This window comes from Anomaloglossus baeobatrachus, chromosome 9, assembly GCF_048569485.1.
Source record: "Anomaloglossus baeobatrachus isolate aAnoBae1 chromosome 9, aAnoBae1.hap1, whole genome shotgun sequence".
NCBI classification, from domain to species: Eukaryota; Metazoa; Chordata; class Amphibia; order Anura; family Aromobatidae; genus Anomaloglossus; species Anomaloglossus baeobatrachus.
Window position 1 is genome coordinate 213,292,677 of NC_134361.1, and position 12,387 is coordinate 213,305,063.

The 12,387-nt window shown below is 49.0% G+C and overlaps 1 protein-coding gene across 4 annotated transcripts in view; it reads right to left on the reverse strand.

The window, feature by feature from the left end:
* The window catches only part of RALGDS (ral guanine nucleotide dissociation stimulator), a 167,097-nt gene that overhangs the window by 143,488 nt on the left and 11,222 nt on the right, over nt 1-12,387 (reverse strand). For 2 of the 4 annotated variants that reach the window (XM_075324404.1, XM_075324402.1), the window contains exons 2-3: nt 1,272-1,366; nt 1-83 (exon numbers count right to left, since the gene is read on the reverse strand). The exon at nt 1-83 is cut by the window's left edge. The gene's annotated coding sequence lies outside the window, so the exon portion shown is untranslated. Of the gene's footprint in view, nt 110-1,271; nt 1,367-12,387 lie in introns of those variants that run through there. The other 2 variants (XM_075324405.1, XM_075324403.1) reach the window with 2 other exon arrangements.

Below are 12,387 nucleotides of genomic sequence, written 5' to 3' on the forward strand. Positions count from 1 at the left end.
CCTCCTGAAGATGCCCTGCTCTCGGCTGATGACAGAGAAGGAATGTCGGTCCCCTGGTCATATGGAGGCACATTGCTCGGCAGCTACAAAGGCCATGGAGGCAGGGAGGAGAGGAGAAGAGAGAGAGAGAGAAGGGAGGAGGGAAGAGAGAGCGTCTTCTAGCAACCAATGATGGCAGAACAACCCCACACTGCAAATGCTGAGAGAGACAAGCAGATTTTCTGGGAGAAATATTCCCATTTACATTCCTGGATGCAATGTAATGACTTCAAAATTCTAATTTAAATCCCTGGATACAAAATAATGGTTAAAAATTCAAAATTTAAATCCCTGGATACAAAGTAACGGTTAAAAAAAAAAATCAAAAATTTATATTCCCGGATACAAAATAACGGTTAAAAATTCAAAATTTAAATCCCTGGATACAAAATAACGGTTAAAAATTCACAATTTAAATCCCTGGATTCAAAGTAACGGTTAAAAATTAAAAAATATAAATCCCTGGATACAAAGTAACGGTTAAAAATTCAAAAATATAAATCCCTGGACACAAAATAGCGGTTAAAAATTCAAAATTTAAATTCCTGGATACAAAGTAACGGTTAAAAATTCACAATTTAAATCCCTAGATACAAAATAAAGATTAAAAAATTCAACATTTAAATCCCTGGATACAAAATAACGGTTAAAAATTCAAAAATTTAAATCCCCGGATACAAAATAACGGTTAAAAATTCACAATTTAAATCCCTGGTTATAAAATAACGGTTAAAAATTCACAATTTAAATCCCTGGATACAAAATAACGGTTAAAAATTCAAAATTTAAATCCCTGGATACAAAATAACGGTTAAAAAAATTCAAAATTTAAATCCCTGGATACAAAATAACGGTTAAAAAAATTCAAAATTTAAATCCCTGGATACAATGTATCGATCCCGAGCAAGTGGGAAATCATATGAGGAAATAATGGTTTATAGCCGTGCAGCTGGTGTGACAGTATGGGAAAAGCAGGCACAAGGGAGTGCCCCATTTAATTGCCAGTATTAAATGTCCCCTCTCCCCCTTCCACCTCCTGCTTCTCCAATAAACCAGCCATTTAAGGTATTAACCTGACCCCCCTTATGTAAAACACCAAGGGGGGGGGCATTGTCCCAAATCCCCTGAGATCTGCTGCTGACTCTGCTTTAATAATACTAAGAAGAATGGAATAGATGTGATGGCAAGAAGGTCCTTGGTGCCTCATGTCAACCTAAAATATGGCTACTGACCTCTATGTCTGGGAGCAACTGTCCCCTCCTCGGCCATGTCTTTACATACAGGTGCCATGCAACAGATAAATACCGGCTCTCCATCTGCATCCATCCTAAAAGGAATATAATCATTTATAGGAGGGGTTTTTTTTAACTTTGGAGCTTGTTGAAATAGTAAAAAGTGATTATAAAGGTGCACAATGAAATTAGGACTGGGCCAAAACCAAGAACAAAAGACACCTTCTCCTAAAATAATAGGGAAATGAAGCAGCAACCCATAGACACCAGTCCCAGGAGAATGAGACAGTCTGTCAGGAGCTCAGATTACACCCCCTGCTGCCCCAGGTCCTGCAGAGCAACACTCAGAAACCGAAAAACGCCATATGTGCGACTATTGTATCACGTCACGCTGTGCCCACGAGTAACTGCCCACACGGCCAGCAGATCAAACGGCCACAGAGAAAATAATAAGTCCAAAGCATGTCAAAAATATTTTCTCCCACATGTTGAGACCAATAAAGGGCAGTATTATAGTAGTTATATTCTTGTACATAGGGGGCAGTATTATAGTAGTTATATTCTTGTACATAGGGGCAGTATTATAGTAGTTATATTCATGTACATAGGGGGCAGTATTATAGTAGTTATATTCTTGTATATAGGGGCAGTATTATAGTAGTTATATTCTTGTATATAGGGGCAGTATTATAGTAGTTATATTCTTGTATATAGGGGCAGTATTATAGTAGTTATATTCCTGTACATAGGGGCAGTATTATAGTAGTTATATTCCTGTACATAGGGGGCAGTATTATAGTAGTTATATTCCTGTACATAGGGGGCAGTATTATAGTAGTTATATTCCTGTACATAGGGGGCAGTATTATAGTAGTTATATTCTTGTACATAGAGGGCAGTATTATAGTAGTTATATTCTTGTACATAGGGGCAGTATTATAGTAGTTATATTCTTGTACATAGGGGCAGTATTATAGTAGTTATATTCTTGTACATAGAGGGCAGTATTATAGTAGTTATATTCTTGTACATAGAGGGCAGTATTATAGTAGTTATATTCTTGTACATAGAGGGCAGTATTATAGTAGTTATATTCTTGTACATAGAGGGCAGTATTATAGTAGTTATATTCTTGTACATAGGGGCAGTATTATAGTAGTTATATTCTTGTACACAGGGGGCAGTATTATAGTAGTTATATTCTTGTACATAGGAGCAGTATTATAGTAGTTATATTCTTGTACATAGAGGGCAGTATTATAGTAGTTATATTCTTGTACATAGGGAGCAGTATTATAGTAGATATATTCTTGTACATAGGAGCAGTATTATAGTAGTTATATTCTTGTACATAGGGGGCAGTATTATAGTAGTTATATTCTTGTACATAGGAGCAGTATTATTGTAGTTATATTCTTGTACATAGGGGCAGTATTATAGTAGATATATTCTTGTACATAGGAGCAGTATTATAGTAGTTATATTCTTGTACATAGAGGGCAGTATTATAGTAGTTATATTCTTGTACATAGGGAGCAGTATTATAGTAGATATATTCTTGTACATAGGAGCAGTATTATAGTAGTTATATTCTTGTACATAGGGGGCAGTATTATAGTAGTTATATTCTTGTACATAGGGAGCAGTATTATAGTAGTTATATTCTTGTATATAGGAGCAGTATTATAGTAGTTATATTCTTGTACATAGGGGCAGTATTATAGTAGTGATATTCTTGTATATAGGGGGCAGTATTATAGTAGTTATATTCTTGTACATAGGGGCAGTATTATAGTAGTTATATTCTTGTACATAGGGGGCAGTATTATAGTAGTTATATTCTTGTACACAGGGGGCAGTATTATAGTAGTTATATTCTTGTACACAGGGGGCAGTATTATAGTAGTTATATTCTTGTACACAGGGGGCAGTATTATAGTAGTTATATTCTTGTACATAGGAGCAGTATTATAGTAGTTATATTCTTGTACATAGGAGCAGTATTATAGTAGTTATATTCTTGTACATAGGGGCAGTATTATAGTAATTATATTCTTGTACATAGGGGCAGTATTATAGTAGTTATATTCTTGTACATAGGGGTAGTATTATATTAGTTATATTCTTGTACACAGGGGGCAGTATTATAGTAGTTATATTCTTGTACACAAGGGGCAGTATTATAGTAGTTATATTCTTGTACACAGGGGGCAGTATTATAGTAGTTATATTCTTGTACATAGGGGGCAGTATTATAGTAGTTATATTCTTGTATATAGGGGCAGTATTATAGTAGTTATATTCTTGTACATAGGGGGCAGTATTATAGTAGTTATATTCTTGTACATAGGGGCAGTATTATAGTAGTTATATTCCTGTACATAGGGGCAGTATTATAGTAGTTATATTCTTGTACATAGGGGCAGTATTATAGTAGTTATATTCCTGTACATAGGGGCAGTATTATAGTAGTTATATTCTTGTACACAGGTGCAGTATTTGTTCATAGTAAAGCTCATTAGAAATGTCTATGCTGTTTCCACCTGTTATTATTCCTGTACCTTGTCTATATTCAGGATCGCTGTATATCGGGTGACACACACATGGGATATTTCTAAATTGAGACATGGAAGGACTTTCCTGGTCTCCATGGTAACAGATGGAATAGATAACGAGAACCTGCCCTTGCACGGATATGTGAGTCTATTCCTATGAGGCTGGAATAAAAAAAAAAAGCATGAATATTACATAACTGCGACTGTTAGTACATGAGGCTGAACGTAGTGAGTCAGACTAATGATGTTGGTGTCGGGCACTCGAATGGTTCATGTTGGCATCTGCTCGCCCATATTGGGGTGCGGTACTGTTACTCCTCGGCGGACCCCCCCTTTATTCCGCTTCTCACCTATTTTGTGTGCACTCTGCATTTTTATTACATTTATTTATTTAGGATTTGGTAATGGTGATGGACACGAAATGTAGAAATCGCAAAGTGAAGACATCTAAATGGAGTTTTCTACAGCTTCTGTATATGAGGGGGGGGGGGGGGGGCGACGGCCGAAAAATAAAGAATGTTTCATTTCACTGTCAGCAAGCAGAGCTCTTGTATCACCATCCTCCGGGGTAGGGGGGGACACGCGGTCAGATATTAGCGGATCTGACAGCGCCCGGCAGGGGGTCCTGTAATGGGAGAATTACACAGGACCCGGGCACCTGATAACCGACACGGACTGATTAAAACGCTGAGTACAAATTCTGGGGGTCCGTGGCTGCGGGTGCGCACACGCTCGCTGCTCCGTTCCCATGGCGACGGCTGGATTAACTGTGGATGTCTGTGTTCCTCTCGGAGCAGCTATTGTGCGGTCTCCGCAGAGTCCTGAGGAGAGGAGACGGGGGAAGATTAGTATTCAGATGACGGACGCAAATACCGCTACATTCCCCGTCACCTCCACGCACGCTGCATCGGGATTTCATACCGTCACCTGATAAGTAAAGTGGTCGGGGAGTGAACGGGTTAAACCGCGACGAAGGTCACAGAAGAGATTGTGTGTATATATTATATATATATATATATATATATATATATATATATATTATATATATATCTCAGACACACATATACATACTGTATACACACACGGGAAAACGGACGCAGGCGAGCCGGGGTAATGTGATCTTCTGGGTGACAGGCAGATCTATTTCTGTGCACAGGGGCCGGGAAATGATGGATCCACAGAGCGGCCGCCGCCATAGCCGGTAATATATACACCTCATATACAGTGCACACACCCTATATAATATATACCTGTGAGGTAAATCCGGAGATATGACGATAAATCATGATATTCAAGTATGTCAGGAAGCCCTCTCCTGGTGTCACCCCCCCTTTCCTTCACACAACTGGTTTAGCAACAAACTCCATGGCCATGTCCTGTGATATGGAAATTAGGTGGCTTTAGGACAAAGGACCCAGGATGACTCCCTGCCGTCACCCTGTAACAAGAGTTGTATCTCATTAGCAAGGCTATGGAAGTAGCCAGACAGAACGACTCCAGTAAAAAATGGTTCATATCTCGCAAGCCATATCTCCGATAAATATGGCAACCATAAAAATGGTGTTTGCGCAGGCGGACGATGCTGGCACACCTTTTTTATGGAAGGGGGAGCTTGGGAAATACCCCAGGCGTGATATCAGCCATATGGGAACTCGTAGACAGGTCATGAGTCCCCTCGTTCTGTAGCTAAATTCATAACTGTCACAATGAGAGCATTGGCGTCCGCCTACGACGCTCCCAGGCAAAGTTATGGCCAATATCCCCTTTGCTGGATAATTCTGATCCATGCAGGGGGAGTGGCAGTGCTTCCCTGTGAGGTCACTAAGGTAGGAGGGGACCTGGATCTGCCCAGGTTGATAACCCTACTTCGGCCATTTTCCAGTGTTCTTCTGCTCGGGGGCCTGGTTGGGAAAGACCTGTGAGGGGGTTCCTGGAAACCTGGTCTACAGCGCCCCCCTGTGGCCAGACACACAAGGTAACTGATGTAATTGTATACCTGTTTGTAACCCATGCTTTATATGTAACTGTACTCTGACATATGTATATTCTGTAGATTCCCTATTGTATATATTGTAGTTTCTAGTGTGCTTTAGGCTGATTAAATTATATAATTAATCTTGGGCTGTTCTGTTATCTCGATCTTGAATCCCACGTCTGTGTGTTCGGCTAATAGTTACCGTGAAGCGGTTGGTGGCAGCGAGTTTGTGCCAAGGATTATTGTGGGGAGGCCAGTGAGATTCTGGGAGGTTTAGATATATTCCGCCCGCGGAGGTCGGGGGAATATATACCCTACTCTCACCGGGGACCCTTCAATAATCGGCATAAGTAGTATAGCGGCCTCCTTGCTTATGGTCGGGCAATTCCATAATTGGCCTGACTATAAGAGGGGCGCTAGAGAGCGCGTCACGTGCTCTGTCTGTCGGTCGGGAGGTATAAAGGAGGGGTGACCCCCACTTGTTACCCCCCGATTGTGACGTACTGGTAGCCAGCGCGGGGGATTTCTGAGTGACCCCCCGGTGGTTTGTGACATATTGGTGGCAGCAGTGGGATCGAGATAATAGTGTGTGTGAGTGTGAGACCCATACTCCCAGACACTAAAGACTGCCTGCAGCAGCTGTGGCTGCTGGGGTCTTCAGACTAGCTCAACACTAGAGTGTCAGAGTGCAGATACTGTAAGGTGTGTGGAGGCATCAGGTGTCAGTTCTGTGTCAGTGACCAAAAGTCTGCAAGAATGGCTGAGAGCACCAGGAGCAAAGCCAAAGGAATGGCCGATGCTCAGGCCAGAGACGATGAGGAGGTTGTCCACAAGTCCTCCAGGAGCTCGACGCCAGAAAACAGCTCTGCAGAGGACATTGCACAACCGGGCACTGCTGGACAAGATGAGGAGCAGCTCGCCCAAGGGTCCTCAACGAGCCAGACGCCAGCCCTCCGCTCTGCAATGGACAGTGAAGCACCAGGCTCCGCAGCGGGCCGTAGATCACCACGTGCCATTCCACCGAGCCTGGGAGGCTCGGATAGCCTTCTTCAAATGGCTATGGCCCTACGCCAGGCTGGAGACCGGGAGGGCTACAAGGAACTCATGGCCGAGCGTGAGCGGCAAGCAGCGCGTGAAGAGCGCCAGGCAGAGCGTAACTACCAGCTGCAGCTAGCTCAGCTCCGGCCCTCATCAGCCACCCGTGACCTTCCAGACACCAAACTTCCAAAGGTCCGTGTTGAGGACTTCCCAGTGCTGGAGAAGGATGGAGACTTGGACTCTTTCTTGACTGCTTTTGAACGGACTTGCTTGCAGCATCATCTGAACAAGGACCAGTGGGCCAAATACCTGACCCCCCGTTTAAGGGGTAAGGCCCTGGATATCCTTGGGGACTTGCCTGCTGAGGCGGATCAGGGCTACGACACCATCAAGCGGGCCCTGATCCAACAGTACAACCTCACCCCGGAGTCCTACCGCAAGAAGTTCCGGACGCTGCAGAAGGGACCAAAGGACTCCTGGTCTGACCACCGGCGGGCACTTGCCCGAGCTGCCGACCACTGGACCCAAGGCCTGCAGCTTTCCACCGGACCGGAGATCCTGGACTTGTTCATCACGGAGCAATTCTTGTGGAACTGCCCTGAGGATCTCCGCCAGTTCATCCGAGACCAGAAGCCAAAGGGATCCACGGCTACAGCTGCCCTGGCAGATGACTACACCAACAATCGGGCTCCTGAAGCCAGGAGAGCAGCCACCAGCAGCACCTGGAGAGGGGGTAAGATGAACTCTGCGACTGCCCCACCTGCCCCTAGACTGCAGGGGGTGTCCCCCTCAACTCCCCTCTCCAGGCCCGTGGCAGAACCAAGACGGTGCCACCAGTGCAACCTACCTGGACACTTCAAGGCCATGTGCCCTCAGCGTCCCAAGGCCCCGGCTCCGTCCCCGTCCCAAGGGCCGCCCAAGGTGTATTGTGTGGGTGGGGGTGGTGGTAGGTCCCTGGACAGCTTCCAACCTGTCACCGTCGGCCGGTCTGTGACCATAGGACTGCGAGACAGCGCCTCGGAGGTGACTCTGGTGCGGCCTGAGATGGTGTCCCCCCAAGACTTGATCCCTGGAAAAACCCTCGCTGTCTCCGGGATTGGAGGCATTGACCCGGCGCTGCCTGTTGCTGACATTTATGTGGACTGGGGCGCAGGGCGAGGGGTGAGAGAGGTGGGGGTAACTGATCGGATCCCTGCAAACGTGCTACTTGGGACAGATTTGGGGCAGATAACCTCCCAGTTTGGGCCCCAACCAAGGGCTGAACCTTCAGCCCGTACTGACATGACTCCTAACAATGTTAATGTGTTATCTATGAATGATGTAAGGGAGGAGGGAGTGAACTCTGATTTTTCTGCTTGCATAGACACCATAGACACACACGCAGCTGCAGCTGTGACAGGGGAGGGGGTCAGAGAAAGGTGTGACAATGCCTCTACAAGTAACCAGCCTGCGAGCTGGGATCTGTTGCCCTCTGCAGGGATAAGCAGAGAGCAGGGTGCTGCAGGGGGAGGACCAGTGTGTGGGGTGGGGGCTACCACAGCAAATGTGGGGTCCCCAGAGATTTCACAGCGGGGTTCTGTTGCTGCAGGAGGGGAACAGGCAGGTGAGATTGGGGCCGGTCCAGGAGCGGAAGTGCTCCCAGGTAAGATCTCGGTGCATGGTTCCCCCACAACCGGGGTGTCAGGAAGCCAGGTAGGTCTGCCTGAACCGGCGACTTGGTCAGGAACGGAGGAGGAGCAGGCACGACCCACGGTCGCAGCGGCTGTGGCCGCTGTCACCCGCAGTGGGAGTGCTGGAAGCCAAGGGGCCTCCCGGAGGTCCGATAGCTCTTCCCCTTCTGACCAAGTGGCAGCCGAGTCAGGTGGAGGCCAGGACACAGGTCCCGGGGTACTGACTGAAGATGTGACAGTCTCGTCGATTCTGGCCACATCTAGTCAGGGGTTTCAGGCAGCGTTAGAAGCTGACGACAGCCTGAAAGCTCTTAAGGAGCAGGCGGCACAGCCTCCCTCGGACTCGGACCCGGAGCGAGTGGTCTGGGACCAAGGACGGCTGTACCGGGCCACGGTCCAGCAGGGTTCACCGGAGGCGTGGCCCAGGGACCGACAGTTGGTGATACCCTATCCGTTCCGGACGGAGTTGTTGCGGATCGCACATGAGATTCCGATGGCCGGACACCTAGGGATCGCTAAGACCAAGGCCAGGTTAAACCAGCATTTCTACTGGCCAAAAATGGGGGCCGATGTGGCTGCCTACTGCCGTTCGTGTGAAACCTGTCAGAGAGTGGGGAAGGCGGGGCCACGCCCCAAAGCCCCACTAGTATCTCTGCCAATCATCGATGAGCCTTTCAGGAGGGTGGCTGTGGATCTGGTCGGCCCGCTGGCCATCCCCAGCAGCTCCGGGAAACGCTTCATACTGACGGTAGTGGACTATGCCACCCGGTACCCAGGAGCAGTGGCCTTGTCGTCCATTCGGGCTGACAAGGTGGCCACCGCATTGCTGGAGATTTTCTCCCGAGTGGGTTTTCCCCAGGAAATGCTCACTGACCGGGGGACCCAATTCATGTCCCAGCTGATGGAGGCCCTCTGTAAGCAAGTCCAGGTGCGACATCTGGTGGCCAGCCCGTACCATCCACAGACTAATGGCCTGTGCGAGCGGTTCAATGGCACCTTAAAGCAGATGCTTAAGATGTTGGTCGACTCCCATGGGCGTGACTGGGAGCGGTATCTCCCACACCTGTTATTTGCTTACCGGGAGGTTCCACAGGCCTCAACAGGATTCTCACCGTTTGAGCTCCTGTACGGGCGACGTGTGCGGGGCCCCCTGGCTCTGGTGAAAGAGGCTTGGGAAGGGGATTTGGCCACCCCTGGAGTGTCGGTTATCGAGTATGTCATGCGCTTCCGGGACAAAATGCAGGCCTTGACGCAACTGGTACACGACAATATGGCTCAAGCCCAGGCCGATCAGAAGCGTTGGTACGACCAGAACGCTTGTGAGAGGACCTACCAAGTGGGTCAAGAGGTGTGGGTACTGGTCCCCGTACCACAGGACAAGCTTCAGGCAGCCTGGGAAGGCCCATACCTCGTGTACCAGCAGCTCAACCCTGTAACGTACCTGGTCACCCTGGACCCTGCCCGTGGAAGGCGGAAGCCCTTCCATGTGAACATGATGAAGGCACATCATGAGCGGGAGGCATGTGCGCTCCCCGTGTGCAACCTGCCCGAGGAGGGAGAAGCGGAAACCCTCTTGGATATGCTAGCCCAGGTTAGGGCAGGCGGATCCATTGAGGATGTGGAGGTTGGCCACCAGCTCTTGGAAGACCAACGGTCCCAGCTGTGGGCCACCCTCCTCCCCTTCCGGGGGTTGTTTACCAACCAGCCCGGAAGGACTGATTTGGCTGTCCATCACGTGGACACTGGGGATCATCCCCCGATCCGGCGTTCAGCATATCGGGTCTCCCTGGAGGTGCAGCAACACATGCGCCAGGAGATTGACGAGATGCTGAAGCTGGGGGTGATCCAGGCATCCAACAGCGCTTGGGCCTCGCCTGTAGTCCTCGTCCCTAAGAAGGACCGAACCACTCGGTTCTGCGTGGACTACAGGGGGCTCAATGCGGTCACGGTCGCCGATGCGTACCCAATGCCACGCATCGATGACCTGCTCGATCAGTTGGCCGGGGCTCAGTACCTGACCATCATGGATCTGAGCCGGGGATATTGGCAGATCCCCCTGACTCGCAAGGCCAGGGAACGCTCTGCCTTTATCACCCCATTTGGACTGTACGAGAGTCCACGGTGATGCCATTCGGGATGAGGAATGCCCCTGCCACTTTCCAGCGGATGGTCAACACCCTGCTCAAGGGACTTGAAGGGTACGCGGCCGCGTACCTGGATGACATTGCCGTCTTCAGTCCCACCTGGGAGGACCACCTAGAGCATCTAGCACAGGTGCTCAGGCGGATCCACCGGGCAGGTTTGACCATCAAGCCGGGAAAGTGTCAGCTGGCCATGAGCGAGGTCCAGTACCTCGGTCACCGGGTAGGTGGGAGAACACTGAAGCCCGAGCCTGAGAAAGTGGAAGCCATCGCATCCTGGCCCACCCCCAGGACCAAGAAGCAGGTGATGTCCTTCTTGGGGACCGCTGGGTACTATAGGAGGTTTGTTCCATGCTATAGTAGCCTGGCAAAGCCCTTGACGGACCTCACCAAGAAGAAGCTGCCCTCTGCAGTCGATTGGACAATGGACTGCGAGACAGCCTTCCGGGCCCTAAAGGACGCCCTGTCCAGCCCGCCCGTGCTACAGGCAGCCGACTTCACGCGGCCGTTTGTAGTACAGACCGACGCCAGTGACTTCGGCCTCGGTGCGGTGCTCAGCCAGGTGGACTCTGCGAGCCAAGAGCACCCAGTCTTGTACCTGAGCAGGAAGCTGTTACCAAGGGAAGTGGCCTATTCTACAATGGAGAAGGAGTGCCTGGCCATAGTGTGGGCCCTGCAGCGTCTGCAACCCTATCTATACGGGCGCCACTTCATCGTGGAGACGGACCACAATCCCCTCAGCTGGTTGCACACCGTCTCTGGGACGAATGGGCGATTGTTGCGATGGAGCCTTGCGCTCCAGCAATACAACTTCACCATTCGCCACAAAAGGGGCCGTGACCACGGTAACGCAGACGGGCTGTCCCGACAAGGAGAGGTCGCGGACGGGCGCACGGGGGAACACCGGAGTGTGCTGCCCCCTAGCGCCCTCAAAAGGGGGGAGGTGTGAGGTAAATCCGGAGATATGACGATAAATCATGATATTCAAGTATGTCAGGAAGCCCTCTCCTGGTGTCACCCCCCCCCCTTTCCTTCACACAACTGGTTTAGCAACAAACTCCATGGCCATGTCCTGTGATATGGAAATTAGGTGGCTTTAGGACAAAGGACACAGGATGACTCCCTGCCGTCACCCTGTAACAAGAGTTGTATCTCATTAGCAAGGCTATGGAACTAGCCAGACAGAACGACTCCAGTAAAAAATGGTTCATATCTCGCAAGCCATATCTCCGATAAATATGGCAACCATAAAAATGGTGTTTGCGCAGGCGGACGATGCTGGCACACCTTTTTTATGGAAGGGGGAGCTTGGGAAATACCTCAGGCGTGATATCAGCCAATGGGGAACTGGCAGACAGGTCATGAGTCCCCTCGTTCTGTAGCTAAATTCATAACTGTCACAATGAGACCGTTGGCGTCCGCCTACGACGCTCCCAGGCAAAGTTATGGCCAATATCCCCTTTGCTGGATAATTCTGATCCATGCAGGGGGAGTGGCAGTGCTTCCCTGTGAGGTCACTAAGGTAGGAGGGGACCTGGATCTGCCCAGGTTGATAACCCTACTTCGGCCATTTTCCAGTGTTCTTCTGCTCGGGGGCCTGGTTGGGAAAGACCTGTGAGGGGGTTCCTGGAAACCTGGTCTACAGCGCCCCCCTGTGGCCAGACACACAAGGTAACTGCTGGAACTGTGTATACCTGTTTGTAACCCATGCTTTATCTGTAACTGTACTCTGACATA